A 21,227-nucleotide genomic window follows, 5' to 3' on the forward strand; every position below is an offset into this window, starting at 1 on the left:
CAGGTGATATGACTGGCTCAGTTTCATCATAATCTAACAATTTTGTTCCTTTGTTTACCAGCCTCCCTTGCAGCCACGCATAGTCACATGATCCAGTCCTGGCCATGAGATGTTCAGGGAAATCTGCTAGTAGGCTTTCAGGATTTTTGTGTACCTGCTAAAAGGAAACAGACACAAGAGGTATGGGCCCTTTCTTCAGCTTTCTGATTTGAGTAAGGCATTTTGTAGCTGACTGAAGCTTCAGAAGCAATCCTGTGACCATAATACCTTAATTCAACAACCATTGCTTTTCTTAAATTGCTGCAATAGCCTTTGGAAATTCCCTACTGCAACACTTTGTCTACAGTTGTCCTGGGCACTCACATTAGGACTGTCTACAGTTGTCCTGGGCACTCACATTAGGACTGTCTACAGTTGTCCTGGGCACTCACATTAGGACTGTCTACAGTTGTCCTGGGCACTCACATTAGGACTGTCTACAGTTGTCCTGGGCACTCACATTAGGACTGTCTACAGTTGTCCTGGGCACTCACATTAGGACTGTCTACAGTTGTCCTGGGCACTCACATTAGGACTATCAGTAGAATTCAACCAGAGCTTTCTAACAGTTGTTTTTCTACAGGCATTAGTACTCGATCCCTTGAATTTGTTGGAAATGAATGATGCACATAACTAATTCTGATATAATTCAGGTTGTTTTTTTTAAAAACAAACAAACAAAAAAAACCCACTGTTGCTTCTTTACTGAGAAGTCAATAACATATCCAGAATACGGAACATTCTGGTTTCCTTTTCATACTAAACCAGGAATAGAACTTTATTGAGAAAGAAACATTACATATTCTTAAAAATATATTTCATTATTTTTCTCAGTCAGATCTTGAGAGGGTCTGTAGCAGAGCACTCAAAGGGAATTCTCAGATGAATATATGCAGTCCAGTATTTCTGAGATGCTAGCTGAACTGATCTAAATGCTTTAAACAACGTATTATTTATTATATTCCAATTATTTAAATTCATGAAAGATGTTAACTATAGCCATGTTCTCTGTCCCAAGTAATTAATGCATAGACATTACCAAATTAATGCATAGACATTACCAAACTCCTTACTGAAGTATAAAACAAATGCAATCCTCTTATTCTGCCTGGACTAATCTAGGCTGATAGATTGTCAATGAGGAGACACACACTTTTCTAACATTTTGCAAAATAATCTGTTTCTTCAATTATTAATCAGATGTGATAACTATTTCAATTGCAAAATTACTTTTGTAACTATGATGAATTTAATATTTACCTTTAGAAATGCAGGGCAACTTTATAATGGAATTTATACAAAATTGTTGATTTTTTGACACACAGTGAAATTCTACAAAGTATAGGATTAGACCCAATGTGTGTCTTTGGACCTTTTACATAAGATTGTCCTGTGCTCCTGACTTGGACAAGAAGGGAGGAAGAAATGAGGGGAAGCAAAGGTAGAGACGTAGTGTGAAGGAGGGGAAAATGCTCTTGTGTTTAATGTGTGACAGAAGTTATGTTCAGCACTTTACACACATTATTTTCCCTAACAATTAGCCTATGAGATTGGGTTTGTCCTTCTTACTCTTAGAAAACTGAAGTTCTTAGAGGGTAAATTTCTTACTGATATCTTAAAGTAACCAGAAGTCATTATCAATGGATTATTTATAAACAAGTGTACTGCTAAAATCTATGCTGTTTTTAACTACTGCTTGACTAATTCAAATTTTCCAAAAACTAAATTTAAGAAAATAAATATATTTTATCCTAATGGAACAATATGGATTGCAGTCTCAATTCTAAATAATTTTATACATTATATTAGGAAAAGGATATGTTAAATTATTTTCCTATGATGATTCTCCCAAACTGCATGAGTTGAAGTTTAAAGCACAAAGTTCATCTTTCAAAGATTTTATTAACTTAGATACTATAAATTAATCATATCATGCAGCTTGACATATTATAAGGGAATTATCTTTGAAGATACTGTGTAGTGTACCATGGACGATCAGCAAGTGAGAAATTGCAATTTAATAGGGGGTGTGTCATACTAACATTGCAATTTGCTCAAATATTTGTATTGCTTATTCCTTAGTTAACATATTAGATAATCATTGAACTTAGTATTCAAGTCATCCCAACACACTTAAGACCACATGCTTTGCAATTTTAGGATCAGAGGGTGTGTTTTAAGTCTTTAAAAAATTACAACCACGTACAATTAGAGTCATTTCCTCTATAAAAAAAACACTATCAAATAAATTGCAAGAATATTCAGTGGAGAAAAGACAGTCTCTTCAATAAGTGGTGCTGGGAAAACTGGACAGCTACACGTAAAAGAATAAAAGTAGAACATTCTCTATCACCACACACAAAAATAAACTCAAAATGGATTAAACACCTAAATTTAAAGACTGGATACTATAAAACTCTTAGAGGAAAACACAGGCAGAACACTGATATAAATCACAGCAAGATCTTTTTCGATCCATCTCCTAAGAGTAATGAAAATAAAAACAAAAATCAACAAATGGGACCTAATCAAACTTAAAAGCTTTTGCACAGCAAAGGAAACCATAAACAAAACAAAAAGACAACCCACAGAATGGGAGAAAATATTTGCAAACAAAGTGACCAACAAGGAATTAATCTCTAAAATATACAAACAGCTCACGCAGCTCAATATCAAGAAAACAAACAACCCAACCAAAAAATGGGTGAAGATCTAAATAGACATTTCTCCAAAGAAGAAATACAGATAGCCAAGAGGCACATGAAAAGATGATCAACATCACTGTCAGAGAAACGCAAATCAAAACTACAATGAGGTATCAACTCACACCAGTCAGAATGGCCATCATCAAACAAACTACAAACAATAAATGCTGGAGAGGGTGTGGAGAAAAGGGAACCCTCCTACACTGTTGGTGGGAATGTAAATTGGTACAGCCATTGTGGAGAACAGTATGGAGGTTCCTCAGAAAACTAAAAGTAGAGCTACCATATGATCCAGCAATCCCACTCCTGGGCATATACCGTGAGAAAACCATAATTCAAAAAGATACATTCACCCCAAAGTTCATTGCAGCACTGTTTACAATAGCCAGAACATGGAAGCATGTTCTAAATGTCCATCGACCGAGGAATGGATACAGAAGATGTGGTGTGATATATATATATATATACACACACATACACAATAGAATATTAGCCACAAAAGAAAATAATGTCATCTGCAGTGACATGGATGGACCTAGAGATTGTCATATTGAGCGAAGTCAGACAGAGAAAGACAAATATCATATATCGCTTATATGTGGAACCTAAAAAACTGGTACAAATGAACCTATTTACAAAACAGAAATAGAGTCACAGATGTAGAAAGCAAACCTATGGTTACCAAAGGGGATAGGGTGGGAGGGATATACTGGGAGACTGGGATTGACATATACACACCACTGCATATAAAATAGATAACTCATAAGCACCTACTGTATAGCACAGGAACACTACTCAATACTCTACAATGACCTAGATGGGAACAGAATCTCAAAAAGAGTAGATATAAGTATATGTAGAACTGATTCACTTTGCTGTACAGCAGAAACTAGCACAACATTGTAAATCAACTATATTCCAATAAAAAATAATCTAAAGAAGAAAGAAAAATATCTAAGTCTAAATAAGGGGATATCAACTGGAATATGGACAGAAAAGTGAAGCAGTAGCTGGCATAGAATAAAATCAGTATGTCCATTTCTAGCTGAACTTCTGTCTCTCAAACATTCTGTGCTAGATGACGCCTGTTCTTCCAGTGTCACTGTACATATACGATACATACCTATTTAAATCTTACAATGACATGGTTGCCATTTAATTTAAATTTTAAAAGACTATTCGCCTCTGACAAAATTCAGCTTTTTGTGGTTGTGGGGCTGAGATCTTCAGCTCCTAAAAGGTCCCCCCTCCCTGTCTTTATGACAAGACATTTTGCCTCTACAGCTCAGAGGAAAGTGTCAGTTTTTCTTTTAAAGGCTTCACCTGGTTAATCCAGGCCCACTCAGGATAATCTCCCTTTGATTAACTCAAAATCAACTGATTTGGAGCACTAACTACATCTAAAAATATCTCTTCACCTCTGGCACCCACTCATATAGAAGGTGGTTATGCAGAGGGTGCAAATCTTGAGGGTTATCTTTGGAATCTACCTACTACAACTCCCTACTTAACCATTAGATAGTATTTTAAATACTAAAATTATGTTCTTTCAGCTACCAAATAGGCCTGTCAATAGTAACAATGACTGTGTTAGTCAGAATAGGCCAGGTTATGCCACATTAAAAAAGAATAAAAAATCTAAAAGTCCAGTGGATTAACACAGCAAGATTTATCTCATACTCACTACATGTGTCCATTGTGAGTCAGTTCTTCACATACATATGCATGGACCCAGTATGATAGAGATTTTTCCATTTTGTAGCTACATTATGTATCAATACTTCTTTTTCTTGTGTTTCCCACATACAATCAACTGATATTTCCTATTGATTTTACCTTCTGGCTATCTGTCTAGTTCACATTCTTCTTTATACACTATCACCCTCAAACTATTCTTCTCTTCTCCTGACTCTTACAGGCTGTTCTCTATACAGCAAATAGAATGAGCCTTCTAAAACTATGGCATATCATGTTACTCTTCTATTCAAAACTCTCTCAAGGCTTCCCATTTCACTTAGGATAAGGGTCAACATTCTGGAGGTCCCGCTTCTAGAACAGTAGTGTCAGGGGCCCCATCCATCATTCCCAAGTGAAACATCTGTAACTGATGAAATGCTCTCTGGAAATTACCTTCAAAGGCATACAACAAATGAAGAAATTATTTTTCAAGAAACTCCCCTAAATCTCAGTAGGAACAGAGAATCTGTGGCACTGAAGCCTTCGCCTCCTTCAGTTCAGTGGAAGGAAGTCCCACGTGGGCAGGTGTGACCATAAGATGGGCTGCCTCTCTCCTCAGCTCCCAGTCATGGTGCACACTGTCTCACGGGGAGGAACAGTCCACCAGTATTTCTCAATCAATCCCAGCTTCAAGATGCAGAGGCTAAATTCCTGGCAAATATGTCTAAGAGATAGAACTCCCTTCCTCCGCAGCCTCAACTGGTAGGGCAGAGGGTGTACCACAGGTACCGGAGGCTGAAAATAATGAGGCATCGATTACCGTTAACTCAAAAGCACATGAAAGGATGCTCAACAACATTTGTCATCAGTGAAAGGAAAATAAAAAGCAGAAGGTTACAGTCAAAACACAGATAATAACAAATCTCGTCATGGATGTGGAGAAATGGGAACACTCATTCACTGCCTGTGGAATTGTAAAACGATGCAGCTGCTTGGAAAATAGCCCGACAGCTCCTCAAAAGATTAAACGTTATGAGCCAACAATTGAGTCCTGGGTGTAGACACAAAACGTGCGTCCTCACAAAAAGTTGTACATGGATGTTCATAGCAGCATCTTTCATAATAGTCAAAAATGTAAACAATCAATGCCCATCAGCTGATAAGTGAATTAAAAAAGTGTGATGTTCCTATTTGAAGAACATTATTCAGCCATGAAAAGGAATGAAATCCATGCTACAGCATGAATAAACCTCAAAACACTATTCAGAGCGAAAGAGCCAGACGCACGAACACATATTGTATGATTTCACTGATACAAAATGTCTACCATCAGCAAATCGAGAGAGACAGAAAGTAGATTATTGGGTGGCAGGGGCTGGGAGCAAGGAGCAATGGGAAGTGGCTGCTGGTGGATGCAGGGTTTCTTAACAGAGTGAAAAAATGGTATAAAATTAATTGTGTGATGATTAAATTGCATGCTTAAAATGGGTGAATTATATAGAATGTCACTTATATCTCAATAAAGCTGGTTTTTTATATATCAATGTTCTTAAAATAGCATATATAGGCCCACATGGTCTTCACCCTGGCTTTCTGTGTAGCCTCAGTGCTTACAACTTGTCCCCAAACTCACTTCTTTCCAACCACACTGACCTTTCTTTTCCACAACTCCCACCCTGTGATCTTTGCACAGAATGTTTCATCTTCCAGGAATGCTCCTCCCCTAAATAAATTAGTGGTTAACTCCCCATGTCTCAGTCTCAAGGAAGACTATTCTGATTTCTTCACGTAAATTGGCAATTGGAACTTGTCTGTACAATCCTGATGCCTCTGACCCCAGCTCTGGTCTGCCCTTCTTGCCAGCACTCACTGTCATCTACTGCCTGGTCATAGATCCATTTATTATGATCATTCTCTCTCTCTTCCCAGGGACCTTAGGCTGTTAGTTTCACTGGGGGGGGGGGGGCTCTAAAAGTCCACGCCCAGCACAGTCATCTGATATTGACATTTAATGGCGGATTATTTGTCTGAGCTGGGATGCTAATATCTCCCTGCTGGTCAATATCTTCTAACCTGGTATCTTCATCTCCAATCTTCCCAGCATCCATCACTGCCATACAGTTCTACCATACAGAGAAGGACCTAAACCAAATATGTGACCTTGTACCTCCTTAAATATTCCTAACCGCTTTCCTTTGCACCTGGAATAACATTAAACTGTTAAATTTACTTCAGTGTCATTTTCTTCTTTCCTAGCCTCATTTTTCATCATAGCCCCTTTTTCAATGCCATATTCAAATCATACTGAACATTTTTATTCTCCTCGAGTAACTATTTTTCTTACACATTTCATGGGAAAATGTTTTCCCTGCTTGTTACTTAATTCCTATGATGTTTCACATCATGACCTTCTTGCTCCCAAACCCGTCTTGACGCAATCCAAGTAAGCTACTCTATACATCTTAGAACAAACTTGTACTATCAGTTTTTAAGAGAAATGCATATGCATATTTTTAAAATAGTGAATCTTCAGGAACTGGCATTCACTACCTGGCACACAGTATTCACTCGACATGTATTTACTCCTTTAGGTGAAATTGCATTGGCTAAAATGTTTGGCTCTACTAAATGAGTTGTTCTTATTATTGTAACAGATCTTCTTTGATTTCTGGTTCAACCATTCCATTGTATTTTGATGGTGATGGATTCTTCCCATGAACTGCAGGTATGGGCATAAAATCCAGATTTGGGCAATTACAGGTGTTCCCTGGAATTTCTTTTGGAATCTTCAAAAAATATGGATCTCTTCTTTACCTGGCATTGGTAGTTTACATGCTTCTATTTAATATGCACACAGAAAGCTTTCTGAAGAACTAAACCAATGTAGAGAGAAGCAGTACAAAGTGGCAGTGGGTAGGGTAATGTTTAAACCTTCTCATACCCAAAGACCAAAAATTCCAATATTCCACACACACCCTCCAGCTGTTTTGTACATACAAACCAATAGGCATGGGAAAGAATGCTCCAAACAGCCTTTATGATACCTGAAAATATCCCAGAAGTCCATCAAAATGAGAAAGCATGAATATATTATATATTCAACGAATGGAATATTATGCATTATTGAAAATGAATGAACTACAGAAATGCACAACGCACTAACTGTAGACACGTAACACTCTTCAGAAAACATCACTGTTCACAGAATTATGATTGGATCCTAGAATTTTAAAGTCTGTATCTGTACAAGAGGTGCTGTACACATTATGGATAAAAAACATGTATCAGTGAATATACTTTCTGAGAAATAGTGTAATAGTCAGTTATTGTGTATCATATATGAACATTAAACTACAAATTAAGGATGTCATTAAACATAATCGCCTATCCACTATTTCTAGGTGTGTTTTGGAAAAATCCAAATATTTCATTCAAAAATATGTATTAAGGTGAAATATCCAGTGGATAGACACTAATACATACATTGCAGGCTTGAAAATCATTATTTCAAAAAAAGGAGTATTTGAGTAAAGTTTCTACAATTTATCTTCATAGGAAATCTATTTTTGTGTTTTATAATTTATTATCCTTTATCTTCTTTTCACAGTTACTAACTCTTGAAGTACTTATTTTTCCATGGAGTGAAAAGGGTTTCTGTTGATGAAGAAAGTGATTGATAATGCAGAGTCATTTTCATTTGAAACCAAAATAAACAAACAAAAACACTGCCAGACGCTCTATTTCTCTCTTTTCCTTTTTGTTGGCAGTCATCCTTTCATCATTATCATGTAATTTGTTTGGGAGCTGTGAAGAGGATTGAAAAGAACATTGTTCTCCAAGAATAATATTTGTCTTTCTTATAGATTTTCAAAAAACTGCATGTCTGTGTATGTATATTAATCGGAACGGTAGTCAACCCACTTTTTCTTCTTTTCAATTTTGCATTTACATGTGGATAACGTTGCACCAACTCCAAAATGAACGGAGATAAGGTGAGCAAAATGAGATGAGACACAGCAAGGTAAAAAAGCAAGATTAAGATAGACAAGCAGAAGAAATACAATAAAGAAGACAGCAGGCCAGGGAAAGATAAACCACAAAGATGAAGCGCTTACAGAATGGAATAAAAAACGTGGTAAGTAGAAGTGAAGTCATGGCTCAAATCTATCAGGGTTTTGGCAAAAGAACATTGTAGATTTTTTAGGCACATGAGCAACAAATTCCCTTTACAGTGTTTCTTCCTAAAGCCCTATCTTTTCTTTCATTTAGCCAGCTTCCAAAGAGAGTGGATGCACTCTTGAAACTCTTCCTAAATTAGTTGCAAAGTAGTAGTTGCTACCTATTACAAAGATATATACAATGATTTTCCTTAGGACATTAATAATAAATTTCCATATCAATTGCTTCAGACTTTAAACTCCATTTCAACAGTCTGCTATCATTTATGTCAGTGAATGAGAAAGCTGACTTGTATTTCAAAATACAATAAACTTTAAAAAGGTATGAGTATGATAGTTATTTAATTAAATAAAAAGATGTAAGAATTATTTTAAATGAATAACTCTCATTATTTACTATCCTTAGAATCTCAGGGCTAATTCCAAAGAATTCCATTTATATATAAAGCAACTTCATACTCTCACAACCACACAGAACTCCATTTAATCTCACTCTTCGCATATTGTTTATACTAGCTTTGAATATAATTAACTCAATTTTTTTCCCTAAATGGCTCAAGTCTAAATCTTTTTACCCTACCTTTGCATTATGTCCACTGAATATGTCTCCTCAACTAAGCCAACATGGTATTACTTTTGCCTAACCAGCCATAACAAATGTTCACAATCCATGAGTATTCCTTTTCACATCAACAATCTTGCCATTCTTATAGCTCAGGGGTGTATTTGCATCATTATTATTCATGCTTTGTATCAAATCCACTGTTTTACAACCATTTTATAGCAAAAGTAGGCACTTATCTCTATTTTCCTAAAGTTTAACTATACAATACTTTAGGTCATTTTACAAATATATAAAATATTTATCTATGGACTTTCTTCTGATTTTTAGCTATTAATATGATTGCTGTGAATATTTGTGTGCAATCATTTTGGAAATAATTTCTCTTGTTTATATACTTAGGAGTAGAAGGAGTGAAACTTGGGGGGGCATATATATACACACACACATTGTTAACAACTGCTAAACGGTTTTCTAAACATGGCATGTGATTTTAACCCCTGCAGTCTATGTCTGAGAGTTGCAGTTGTTTCTCATCCTTTTTTTGTTTGTTTGTTTGTTTGCGGTACACGGGCCTCTCACGGCTGTGGCCTCTCCCGTTGCGGAGCACAGGCTCTGGACACGCAGGCTCAGCGGCCTTGGCTGATGGGCCCAGCCGCTCCGCGGCACGTGGGATCTTCCCGGACCGGGGCACGAACCCGCGTCCCCTGCATCGGCAGGCAGACTCTCAACCACTGCGCCACCAGGGAAGCCTGTTTCTCATCCTTTTTAACACTTGTAATTGTAACCATTTCTGGTGGATGGACAATGAACTACTTGCAGCTGTAATGTACCTGCCCCTGCTAAGTAATGGTTAATACCCATTTAACCATTAGAAGCAGCAAACTCTGTTACTCCCAACTGAAGAGTATGGGAGTAGACATTTCTCCAGAGAAGACATACAGGTGGCCAAGAGGCACATGAAAACATGCTCAGCATCACTAATTATTAAAGAAGTGCAAGTCAAAACTACAATGAGCTATCACCTCACACCATTCAGGGTGGCCACCATCAAAAAGTCCACAAAACATAAATGCTGGAGAGGGTGCAGAGAAAACTGAACCCTCCTACACTATTGGTGGGAATGAAAACTGGTACAACCATTATGGAGAATAGTATGGAGGGTCCTTACAGACTAAAAATAGAACTCCCATATAATCCAGCAATTCCACTCCTGGACATATATCCAGAGAAAACCATAATTCAAAAAGATACATGCAACTCCAGTGTTCATTGCAGCAGTATTTACAAGAGGCAAGACACAAAAGCAACCTAAAGGTCCACTGATAGAGGAATGGATAAAGATGTGGTACATATATATATATATATATATATAATGGACTATTACTCAGCCATAAAAAAGAATGAAATGATGCCATTTGCAGCCATATGGATGGACCTAGAGATTATCATACTAAGTGAAGTCAGACAGAGAAAGACAAATATGATATCACTCATAGTGGAATCTAATTTTAAAAAATGAAACAAACTTATTTACAAAACAGAAACAGACTCACAGACTTCAAAAACAAACTAATGGTTACCAAAGGGGAAAGGTAGGGGGAGGGATAAATTAGGAGTTTGGGATGAACATATACACACTACTATATATAAAATAGATAATCAACAAGGACCTACTGTATAGCACAGGGAACTCTATTCAATATTCTGTAATAACCTGTAAGGAAAAGAATCTGAAAAAGAATGGATATATGTATCACTGAATCACTCTACTGTACACCTGAAACTAATACAAAATGTTAAATCAACTATAATGTAAAATAAAAATTAAATTTAAAAAAGGAAAATAGAAAGACCCCTTGAATTAAAAAAAAAACCATAAGCAGACACCACTTCACACCTACTGAATACCTAAAATTAAATAAAAATGCTGGAGAGTACGTGGGCAACTGAACTCTTAAAATAGGCTGTTGGGAATACAAAATGATACAGCCAATTAGAAAGTTTGGAAGTTTCTTAAGTGTTTAAACACAGACTCACCATTTGACTTGGCAGTCTCACTCCTATTTACCCAAGGGAGGTTAAAACATATGTTCACACACAAAAACTTTTGTATTTTTTTTTTTTTAGGTCTCCATGCATAATCTCCCCAAAATAGAAACAAGCCAAATGTCCTTCCACTTGTGAGTGGATAAGTTAACTGTGACCCATCTTTACGATGGAATACTACTACCAACAAAAAGATGAAGTTACTGATACAACAACATAGATACGCATCACATGCAAAATGCTAAGTAAAAATATCAGATTAAAATGACCACAGACTCTATGTTTCCATTTATATTTTGAAAAAGGCACAACTATATGAACAGAAAATAGAGCAGTGTTTGTCCTGATCTGGGAACAAAGGGAAGCGGTAACTACAAAGGGGCATGAGGTAGCTGGGGGGTATGAAAATGTTCCTTATCTTGATTGTGTTGGCGGTCACATGATGTATGAGTCTGTAACAATCTAGGGAACTAAACATTAAAATGAATTTGACTCTATGCAAATTAAGAATTTTCAATTAAATTTCCTTTTCTTAATTTTCAATTAACAAAAGGCAACTTTGACACCCCCCCCCCCACCAATGATTGCTCTTTAGTAGCTAGAGAAAGATAGTCATAACCTCAGACCAGGAGAAAGTATTTCATTACTAAATGTGGGCTCTTTGTCGCCTTGTCCATTTGTTTTTCTATGTGTTTATTTATACATATATATACATTATTTGATAAGAGATTCTCAAAATATAATGAGCCAGGAATGAGGCAAGGCACCAGGATATACTTTTAAATGAAAGAGCTCTGACTTCTGCTAGATATATCAGAGGATTCCTCTCACCATAATCAACTAGAAAACTAAGCAACATAGATGAGGGAATGGGCTTTAGCTGTGGCTAGTATTAGCCCATGTCAGCAATACTTGGTAGAATTTCACTCAGTCTCTGCCCCAGAACCATCTGCTACCCAGGGTGTAGAGAGAAAAAGAAACCTGGAAGGCGAGCAGGGCTGAGAGGAGAAGGCAGAAGTCAACGTTTAGATCTGCTGGAGCAGCTGAAGTACGTGTTGTGGGTTCCGCAGAGGGTTTAGCTGTGTAGAAAAGGAAGCTAGGGAAAGGGCGATTCCCCTTAAATTCTTGGCCGCAGGCTGAGGTCTAAGTGAGCAGCGCACAACCTCCAAGTCTTGTCAGATAAGCAGCTAACACAACATCTGAGCCGAGCGGGGATGGTTGAAATTGAGCAGCAGTGGTGAAGCCCCTTGTCATTGGCTGCCGGTTCTCTGGCCCTTTCAGATTGCAGAGGTGCTCCTTACCAAACTTTTAATGCCTCGACACACACCTGAGACCCCCGAGCTGCCGTATTCACAATTAAAACTGAGAAATTCCCAAATATTTGCTTATTACTCCATCTAAAGTAATAGACTGAATAGAAATGTAAACAACATAGTTTTATGAAAATAAGTCTATTTTCCAAAACATAACAAAGCTTAAGGATAAGAGTGGTATTGTTTTACATTTTGCAAATGACTTAAATGACCAGCTAAATAGAAGTCAGCTGGATTCTCATGTCTGCCTCTTCATCCACTCTGATTTGATATGTGGTTTGGTAGAAGTATATGAAGAAAAATATGGCTTCACACTGATGTGTGGTTTTAAAGGGAGAGATACTACTATACTTTTCTGATAATTTTGGATATGCTTCTTTGGCTCTACATTCCAAATGAAAAATTGGTTGTTTTGTAGAGACTAGTTGCAAAGGGCAAGCTCCAACCACATCAGTGAATGGATGTTCTCCCCACCCCCACCCCGTAGCTGGTTTTGTAACATCAAATAAGCATCACTCATTTAGAAAACATTGTTTCAATGAATTACGGAGATCTTACAAATGTTGACACATTTCATTATAAAATGTAAAAAAAAAAAACCCAAAACTACATTCTTCATATCTCTATGGATCTCATGGGACACATTTTAAGTTTTGGAAAAACATCAAATCTCTGGATCGAAGATAAAAGTCTTCCAGAACATTCTCTCTCGCTTCCAATAAACTCAAATGAGTAAAACAAATACTGTCAGTTGTTTTCCTTGGAAGGACAGCACAGACTTACTTTGTTCATTTTTGAGAAACCCTCTGCAAAATCCCCAAGTCTGAATAAATATAATTTATCTTTCAGTCATTCTTATAAATTATATGGTGTTTCATGAAAAAGAGCTGCCAGGGTCGGCTTTAAACTCAATCTCCTAGTTTCTCAAAAAGTATCATATTCTTCAGAATTCAGCACAACTGCCCTACCCTTCATATTTTTCCACACTGAATATTCGGAATTATACTCAAAGGTTCAGGATTTAATAAAATGACTAACTTGTGCTGCTTGATCCAGGGCATTCACAAGTAAAACTGACTTATTTTACCGGAGGTGTGCAAAGTTGAAATATATATACTTACTAGCACACTTTGGGGCCACTGCTTATTTTGCGTCAAGGTATCAGTAGATTATCAACCACTGCTTTTGCACTATTTTTATAAATGTCAACAGTGAAAAAGGAAAAAAATTCACACCCTATTTTTATGAAAAGAGGCTTAAATTTATAGATGCCCTGAAAGCATATTGGAGACCCCAGAGGTCAGCAGACTGCACTTGAGAACTGCTGCATTAAAAACCTACTTAAGACACATCCTAACAAAACTATGACTATGTAGTTGCTATAGGAAGATGGAGATTTAATATGATCCATGCAATGATTTTTCTGCATGCCTGTAATCATTAGAGTATACATATAAATGTTTATTTTCTTATGTAGAGAGTGTTTTTCTCTCCTGTGGTTATTACTGTTTCCTTTCAATTTCTAGTCCTCAAAAGTCACCATTAATTTACTCTTCTAAAAATTTTTTTTAATTTTCTAATTATTCAGAGAACATAGGGGAATATAAGTTTTTTGGTTTTTTGGCCACACTGCACAGCATGTGGGACCTTAGTTCCCCATCCAGGGATCGAACCCATGCCCCCTGCAGTGGAAGCTCAGAGCCTCAACAACTGGACCACCAGGGAAGTCCCTAATTTACTCTTTTTCCTTCACTGTTTTCACCTTATCACTTATTTCTAGTAATTTAAACTCTATGGAATGTCAATATTCTCCATCCATGGAATTAGAAATATATTGTTTTAATTTTTTCACCTAATATTCTAAGGTTTTAATCTCCTTCACCTTATATTCCTGAATTCCATTTTCTTTTTTGCTTAATGAAAAACTCTGGACTTTCCCCACACCACACACTTCACCGTAGTGGATCTCCTTTCGATTGACACCATAACTTCTCGTCATATTCAGCATCACACCCAGGTCTTTCGATGATGTGAAAGATGACATTTTCTGGTCAACTTATAAATGCTAATTATTATGCTAGAGGCTAATATTTACTGAGTTCTTGCTAATTACAGACCTGCCTATGCACCAACAAATGAGTCTGATTATTCTCTACAACATGATGTGTTTTTATTATCCAAGGTGGGAATGTAAATTGATAGAGCCACAAGGGAGAACAATATGGAGGTTCCTGAAAAAGCTAAAAATAGAACTACCATACAACCCAGCAATCCCACTGCTGGGCATATACCCTGAGAAAACCATAATTCAAAAAGAGTCATGTACCAAAATGTTCATTGCAGCTCTATTTACAACAGCCAGGACATGGAAGCAACCTAAGTGTCCATCGACAGATGAATGGATAAAGAAGATGTGCCACATATATACAATGGTATATTACTCAGCCATAAAAAGAAAGGAAATTGAGTTATTTGTAGTGAGGTGGATGGACCTGGAGTCTGTCAGAGTGAAGTAAGTCAGAAAGAGAAAACCAAATACTGTATGCTAACACATATATATGGAATCTAAAAACAAAATAGTTCTGAAGAACCTAGGGGCAGGACAGGAATAAAAACTCAGATGTCGAGAGTGGACTTGAAGACACAGGAAGGGGGAAGGGTAAGCTGGGACGAAGTGAGAGAGTGGCATGGACATATATACACTACCAAATGTAAAATAGATAGCTAGTGGGAAGCAGCCGCATAGCACAGGGAGATCAGCTCAGTGCTTTGTGACCACCTAGAGGAGTGGGATAGGAAGGGTGGGAGGGAGACGCAAGAGGGAGGAGATATGGGGATATATGTATATGTATGGCTGATTCACTTCGTTATACAGCAGAAACTAACACAACAATGTAAAGCAATTATACTCCAATAAAGATGTTAAAAAAATGTTTACCTGTGGAAACATGATGTTTTCTGGAAGATCAAGGGATGTGTCGTATCACATAGCTGCAGTGTGGCAGAGTAAACACTTTCTAGGAACAGCTCCACAGTACATCTTTTTAACTGTTCCACCATCTATCTCCTAGTAGTATATTTAGTAAAGTTGTAGGGAAAAAATAATACTTTTCAAAATTACCATGGAATGCTTTGAATTGCAGTGACCCTATAAATTGATGGTTAATGAGATGAAGCAGCACACGTCTATTTTTCTGGTTATCATTGGCTGAAAAAGCTTCCTTAGTTGTGTATTTTGGGGCACAACATTCATCAACATTCACATACCATTTCATTTGAACCATTTATTTGCTGAAGAAATAAGCACAGTATTGACTTGTTCACATTTTCACAGTGAATGTGTGTCAGAACTAAGACACAGTAAGGGAGTCATGAGTAAAGTACAAAAGCTGTGTTGTTCGTACACTTTAACACTGCTCATTGTATGTCTTAACTATGATTCTGAAATTTGATAACAGAGTAGATCACATAGAGCTTTTACCTGCAGGGCCTAAAAATACACAGATTAAAGACATCTCTGCACATGAGAAGCACTTATGAACCTGTTAAAAAGTCAATATTCATGAACATCCACACCTGAAAATCCTTTCAATAGGTCTGGGGCATTTCCAGAGATCTATATTTTTTAAAACATAATACTTGTGCACACTGATATTAGGAACTGCTCTATTATCATATTTTAAATAAAAATGGGAATATAATTAACTATATATCTAAGTGCTCTTTCTTAAAAGAAACAAAAAAGACCGGAATGTAAATTTATATTCAATTCCTTCCTTCTCCTTTAAGGAGTGAGAGCTATCTAATATAGCTTAGGAGATAGAGATTATTGTTATCCATCATGTTAGTATCCTATAATTAACTCTGTTTTTAAAAAGCCACATTGGCTTGCTGCTCTAATGTAAACAGCAAGCTCTGTGATTTCCCATTTGCACATAGCAGGCAAATCTTTCCCGGGATTCTCCTTGTATCTGTGGACTTACTTGCTTTTTGCCTTTCCCTGTAGAATAAAGGTACATAGAAACCTCTCTGTACTCTATGCATGGAGTCTACTGCAAAACCCAGCGAGGGTCACACAGCCAGGGCATCAGGCATCAGAGGGTGGTGGATGCCTTCAGATGCTTTACCTGAACACAGTGGAAGGGAAGGAAGCTCGTTAAATTTTATTCATTTTTTTAAATGATTATACTGTATGTGTAAAACTTTTCAAAAAGTTTAATTCAAAACTACCATACATTTTCCCCATATATACTCACATATAATCAAACTGAGGTTATATTGCTTTAAATAAAATATGACAATGTCACATTCAGAATCGTGACCAAGGGGCAAGGGGTTTGTTATTGGTAAAGTATGAGCACAGGAGTTAGTCGTCACAATATGTGGTTATGAAGTCAAATAAGAATGGACAGATATTAATGAATGAGATTAATGATGACACGGAAGACATTAAAGAGGCCCTCTATTATCTGATTTGATTCCCATGGACCATGTCCTTGCAAAGCTGGTCTCCACTCACTTAGAAGTTTCTGGCTCCAGGGGCATTTTTCATTTCCCAGGACCCAAACACCCTACCTTTGTTGCACATATTTTCACATTTGTATTGTACTTAGATTTGCTTCCTCACAGGTTTTGCCCCGCTACATCTGTCATCGTGTGACACCTCTTCTGAGCTCTACCATGTCCATCTAAGTTCATAAGGCCCTCTCCCACCTCCCAATATGTATCGCTCAATCTTATTTTTCTTTATGGTTCTTATCACCAAATGAAATAATTTTATGGAAATTGTTTCCTGTAACTTTAGGAGACGAGGATATTGTTCTATTTACTGCTTTATCTCTGACACCTGGAATAGATTTGGAACAAAGTGTTCAAGAAGTTTACTGAATTTCCATGAATGAAGAAACAGTGCCATCTTTATTATGTTATTTAGCATTTGTAAATTTTGTACAAAATAATGAAATTCACTATGGAGCTATTCTGCTCATCTGTAAAATGTACAAATTAACAAATTCTATTAACTTTCTGATAAAAATGATGATTTTTATCAGAAATAACTTTCTGATAAAAAATGATGACTTTTATCAGAAATAACTTTCTGGGCTTCCCTGGTGGTGCAGTGGCTGAGAATCTGCCTGCCAATGCAGGGGACACGGGTTCGAGCACTGGTCTGGGAAGATCCCACATGCCGCGGAGCAACTAGGCCCGTGAGCCACAACTGCTGAGTCTGCGCGTCTGGAGCCTGTGCTCCTCAACAAGAGAGGCCGCGATAGTGAGAGGCCCGCGCACCGCGATGAAGAGTGGCCCCCACTCGCCGCAACTAGAGAAAGCCCTCACATAGAAACGAAGACCCAACACAGCCAAAAATAAATAAAATTTTAAAAATAATAACTTTCTGATAAAAATGATTTTTATCAGAAATAAATGTTATACCTTATGCCTAGATCAAATCACAGACTATTGCAATTTAATATTGTAGCTTTATTTTTTCAACAAAAAATCAAAAAGCCTCCTTAACCTTTAATATTTTATTAAATTTATCACTACAAAAGAAAAAGGAAATACTAGTATAAACACGAGATTAAAAAGCAAAAATTTCTGATGGCTTTTTCTGAAACTACTGACACAGGTAAAACAAAACACTCATATTCCTAGGTAGTTTGGAGTCAAGGATTCAAAGAGAGACATTTAGGGTGGTGAAACTATTCTGTAAGATACCATACTTGTGAATTCATGCACTGCATTTGCCAAAACCCGAATTGCCAAAATTTGAATTTCAGAACATAAAGAGTCAGCCGTAACATATGCAATTAAAATTATTTAAAGAAGAATCTTGATACAGAATGAGGAATGTAACCAAAAAATCTCATGTGTAACAAATGTGTAACTATTAAAAAACAAAAAACCTCAGTGAAGGAGAATGGGAGAAAAGATGATGCCCTAAGTAACTTTGGACAAGAGTGGTATCTGTAAAAGCTAATGAGAAAACAAACTGTAGGTAAGCACTGTACTCAGGTTGATAATGCAGTTTGCACAGGTTAACACTTCTGGTACTGCTGTGCACGTATAGTGGATTCAACAACTAAATAAATGAATGACAGATAGTGCGAGTAGGGTGTCTCACTACTGGAGTGGGATGTTATAGATGAACAAGGGGAGGAAAATAGAATGACAAGTGATGATAGACAAGAGTTGGAAACATGAACTCATGTTATGTATGAACTCATGCTTAGCTTTGTATGCAGATAGGAACCTATAGAAATGTGGGTGTGTGTGTGCGCACACACGATACAGAATGCACACATACTTTTACATTTCCTTGCTCTGTCAATGGAGAGAACATAGAAACAACGGCACCACGTGGACTTTCCTAGGGTTGTTGCACCAAAGCACCACAGACTGGGTCACTTAAAACAGCAGATATTTATTGTCTCACAGTCCTCATTCAAAATGTTGGCAGTGCCGTGGTACACCTGATACTTATACGGGAGAATTGCTTTCACCCACTACTCAAAGTTTTACTGTAGGGCTCATCTCATAATCCTTCCTTTAGTTTTTAACCTTTGAACAAAATTATGAACACCTTAGAGACAAAGATTTTGAGCAACTTATATATTTTCCATTCCTGGCACATAGTCTCTAAGTATTTATTCAATTAAATTCTATTTAATTGAGTTGTGCAGTTTGCCTTTTCTCTGTTTCCATTAGGGAAAGACTCCAAACTATATGATTATTTTCAATTTGTTTCTTTTACTCATTTAACTTGTATTTAGTGTGCTCTTTGAGAAAGTTCCATTTGATGTGCAAACAATTTTGAGATTATGCCACTTCTCATCTTTCATTATAGCGACCTACTGTCCTTTCCAAGTCCAAATTGTTTGTAGATTTTCTTTGAATGTCTTCAATTTAATTTTATTTACAATTTCTAATCCAATTTGAGATAATCTAAAATAATCTGTCTTAACGATAGTCAAATATTATGTTTTTTAGCAAAAGATCTGTAACATATGAACACGTGCTAGATTTTTTTGTTCATTCCTATGTCTAAAATCATATGACTACTCTTTTTTAACACTCTTTTTCATTAACCAGATTGTTGTTTTGTACCTGACCATATTTCCAGATGCTCACTAATCCACAAACTTGAACATTTTAGAAATAAACACAAGAGCACAGTAATGATTTACCTTAATTTGATAGTTATACTTTTCATATTTTCAAGTCAACATTTTGATTTTCTGTAATATAAATTCAGTTGATTGTTTAATAGATTGTTGGAAATAATCTGACATTTTCATGTAACAAAAATATGAATTTTAATCTCATTGGGTGGCTAAAAGAACTATTATGTGCATCTAATTAATGTTATTTTTATAGCCTAAGACCAGCTGTCCACTGACAGTGATAAAGAAATTTAAATAATTACTCATATTTTAGCGAAAATATAATGCTTCAGGTACAATGCTAAACATTTTGTTTAAATATCTTTGTTTTTCCTTTTTCATGGAGATAAGGACATAGAAAGCCCTCAGAGCACATTCTGAATGCCTATAATATCTAGTTAGATCCAGTAAAATAAATATTTTTTAAAAATGTTGACTCATGATGAAAGTATTTCTGTCAATATATGGGATCCACTAGGCAAAGACATCAATTCTGAAATATATTTACAGACCTAGATTCGACTAAAAATAGTTATTAATATACAATGTGGACATCCAGCACCCTAAGTATCAACTCCATGTCTTGCTACATTCTATAAATTCCATTGTGCTACTTCCTGCATAAAACTTTTTTTTTTTTTAAACTCTTGAAAGATTTTTGATTTTCTGGTGTGCCTGGAAAACTGTATGTTTATTATTCAACATCTAAGTGGGGATTATTTTTCAGAGATACCTTAGTGGGAAACAGCGCCTATGAAAATGCAGCAGAGGAGAGGTGAGGTAGCAGGACACCAAAGTAACCTTCGCCCAACTTTTTAATCCAATTGAGCACAACATATGAAATGTCAACTAAAATAGCTTTTTAATTTTCCATTCATTAAACTGTATATGTTTATTAGAAAATTAAAACAATTGAGCATTATTTTAGTGTTAGGTGCAAGGCTTTCTGATAACATTCATTTTTATAATGGTTTGAAAGATTACTAACCTTATATCCCGGAAAACAATATATGCTCACTTTATTTATAAAACTTAAAAATTGCAAACTACAGAAAATATTGGAAGTTTACAGAATTTAACTTCTCAAAATAGCCGTAATTTATATTTGATAAAATTATTCATGTATCTATTTAGAAAAATAATTAGATGATAGATGATACACAGGGATGTTATAAAGAAATGGCATCATACTCCTTGCTGTTATTGGCAAAAATTGTATTTTTATATTTTTAACATGACAAAAAAATGTATCTCAAAAGTATTAAACTGTTTTTAACTTTAATATTTTATTCACCTTGAAGTGAATCTATAATACATGCTTTATCACAAATCAAATTACTATACATTCTTGGGTGTCTCTCTGAGCTCTTTATTCTTTGTTTTTCTCTATCTCAGTCCTAATATAATGGCTTCAAAATTATTATTGATCTTTATCGGGGAAGCTCTTCATCCTTCCTGACTCTGGGACAGTAGAGTGGTTACTTTTATCCTTTGTTTCTTTGTATACATTTTTGTCAAACTTCACTACAAAATATTTCAGT

The 21,227-nt window shown here is 36.2% G+C and overlaps 1 long non-coding RNA gene across 1 annotated transcript in view; it reads left to right on the forward strand.

The window, feature by feature from the left end:
* Positions 1-8,033: 8,033 nt before the first annotated feature.
* Positions 8,034-21,227, forward strand: part of LOC132598356 (uncharacterized) — a 36,207-nt gene continuing 23,013 nt past the window's right edge. The window contains exon 1 of the long non-coding RNA XR_009566444.1: positions 8,034-8,413. This is a non-coding gene — a long non-coding RNA (uncharacterized lncRNA). The remainder of the gene's footprint in view (positions 8,414-21,227) is intronic.

Source organism: Globicephala melas, chromosome 13 (genome assembly GCF_963455315.2).
Source record: "Globicephala melas chromosome 13, mGloMel1.2, whole genome shotgun sequence".
Lineage (NCBI taxonomy): Eukaryota > Metazoa > Chordata > Mammalia > Artiodactyla > Delphinidae > Globicephala > Globicephala melas.